Source organism: Solanum tuberosum, unplaced genomic scaffold, assembly GCF_000226075.1.
Source record: "Solanum tuberosum cultivar DM 1-3 516 R44 unplaced genomic scaffold, SolTub_3.0 scf00192, whole genome shotgun sequence".
Classification (NCBI taxonomy): Eukaryota; Viridiplantae; Streptophyta; class Magnoliopsida; order Solanales; family Solanaceae; genus Solanum; species Solanum tuberosum.
Genome location: NW_006239115.1, coordinates 633565 through 635997, shown reverse-complemented (window position 1 = coordinate 635997; position 2433 = coordinate 633565). Strand labels below are relative to the sequence as shown.

General features: G+C 37.0%; 1 long non-coding RNA gene across 1 annotated transcript in view; it reads left to right on the top strand.

Moving 5' to 3' along the window:
- The first annotated feature begins 112 nt into the window (after positions 1–112).
- The window catches only part of LOC107062017 (uncharacterized), a 4585-nt gene continuing 2264 nt past the window's right edge, over positions 113–2433 (top strand). Inside the window, exons 1-2 of the long non-coding RNA XR_001474372.1 lie at positions 113–184; positions 645–722. This is a non-coding gene — a long non-coding RNA (uncharacterized lncRNA). The remainder of the gene's footprint in view (positions 185–644; positions 723–2433) is intronic.

Here is a 2433-nt window from a genome sequence, read left to right as displayed (position 1 = left end):
TTTGGGAAATGTGGCTGATTTTCTGCAATAAATTGCAGAAAATCAGCAACATTTCCCAAATTTCAAACCCTCATAACTCTCTCATCTCTCAACCGATTTGGGAGATTCAACAGGCAAAGTTGTGAGATATTTTGAGGACAACGTGTTGGTGAGCTCGGATAGTGATTTGGAGTCCCCGTTTGAGGTAAATTTCATAAAATACCTGCTACCGCACCCTTTTTGTGAGCTTAATTTTGGAAATTTTTTAGACTTGTTTTCTCAGCCATTTTAGGTTCGATTTCAATGATTTTTTAGGCTATCTTGAGTGGTTTTTCGAGGAGAACATTGTGGTGTTGTCAGATTTTACTGTAGACTGTCCGTTTCTGGTAAATATGCTAAATTAGCTGCTGTCCCATTCCTTTAGTTCTTGAGGAAAATTTAGGTTTTGGTTGTATGTTGGTACTGTGTTGTTTCTGAGCCCCAAATTGTGTCCCATTAGGGAACACAAGTTCGGGGAGCTGTTAAGAACCCACTTTTGGGGTTAATTCCGAAATTTCCAGCGCGGGTCCCACGATTCCTGTTTTGACTCCAAAATTGATCCGTCTCCGTTTGTTGTGATTTTGGTGTCTAAACGACTGTAATAACGTTGTGATTCTATTTGATAGCGGGGCAGCGTTTCGAGGACGTTCGGAAAGGGAAAGCTCCGGAGAAGTGATTTTGGAGCACGTGTGATTGGCCTACAGGTAGGCTACGGTTTCCCTCTCTTAGATTGAGCTCGAGAATGTGAATGCATGTTGTTTAGTTGGGATTTGGGTTGGGTAGTTATTGAATCCTGCATAGGTGTTAAGAAATCATATTTTCGGCCTATTTCGAGAATTATCGGGTAACTGTGAGTATGCTTTGTGTTATTAATGGACCCTCCTCGCTATGTGGAGTGCTTGCATGCTTAATTACTGTTTATTTGAAGCATGTTGGCCTTAATTTAGGTTTGACTAGGGCTTACCTTAGAAATACATGATTCGGATCCGATAGGTCTTAGTTTTGCCCCGACGTCGCTCGGCCGACTTAGATCCCTGTAGACTGGTATAGAAGACTTGAGACTGATAGTTTGGGTCTTAGCTAGGCGATACGCTTGCTCCGACTTTAGTTATCCTTATTTTCCCCGATGTTACGGCTTCACGAGTTACGTCGGCGACACTAATTCTACTTCGAGATTTGAATTTGATTTTCGATTTGGTTCCAAGGACTTACATTGATTGGCTAAGTATGGACGGCGTTCCACGAATATTTATGAGTGTGGGTCGATTAGGACTCTTTCAGCAGCTACATTGGCACCTTTATAGAGCATCCGGTTAGAGTTCCGGCCTCTATTGCCCAAATACTATTATTGTAGTGACCCTAAAAATAGATAGGTGAAACTATAGCCTAACGTATGAATTTTTAAAGTTTAAGCATCAATTGGAGTTATGAAATTTTCCAAAAAAAAATTGGACATTGCCTTAGTTTTATTTGGTAAGTCCATGTAAGCAAGGGACGTTTTCGTAAATATTAATTTTAGTTAAATCAAGTAGTGGGTATATTTTATTTTATTCTTAATAACTCTATATGGTATTAAAACTTTTAAAAAGGTATTTTTTTTGAATTCATTCTTCAAAATTAAAAACCCCCTAAGTTTCTTTTCTCTAAAAGTCCTCTCAAGCTCAAGGAAGAAGAAGATGTGGGCAACTAGGGTACCAAATTGAAGGTTTCTTCCATCAAATTTTCGTGGGTTTTCTCAATACTAAGGTATGGTGACTCTTTATCTAAAGCTAGTTTTCACTTTAAAGCCAATTTCAAAGGGTTTTCAAATTCTCAAAGGTTATGAAAAACTTCTATTTCTTACTCTACTCAAGGGTTCTTGCATTAAATGGTTTTAAATGATGGATTGTGATATTGTTGATATTAAATTGATGTTTTCAAGTGAAAAATCTCATGAACCCTTGATTTCACAAATTTCTATATTTGACTTACGAAATGGGTTTGTTGATAATGATTGGGTATTGATGAATTTATGCTTAGAATAGATTGTATTGTTGATGTTTATGATTTTCTATATCTATTGATTAATGTTGAGGATGGCTTTGGAGGATGGTAAGTTGGCTTAATCTCATATTATTGATATAATTGTTCTTGCTTGGTTTGATCCACTTATGGTGGAGGTGTTTAATTATGGATTGTATTATGAATATGGCCTTGAAGGCATTATCTATTGAATTAAAGTGTTATCAAGTTATGAAGTGTTATAGTACTATGTGAAGGTATTCTTATGGTTATAAGGTGATCTTGTACAAAGTGTTATTGTAGTGTGATTGAAAGTATGTTCTCTTTAAATGTCCATATGTGACGATTGTTGTTGGTAGGTTGAATCCACCTTTGGTGGAAGTGTTATATCTTGTTCTTGTGTCTAAGTATGGG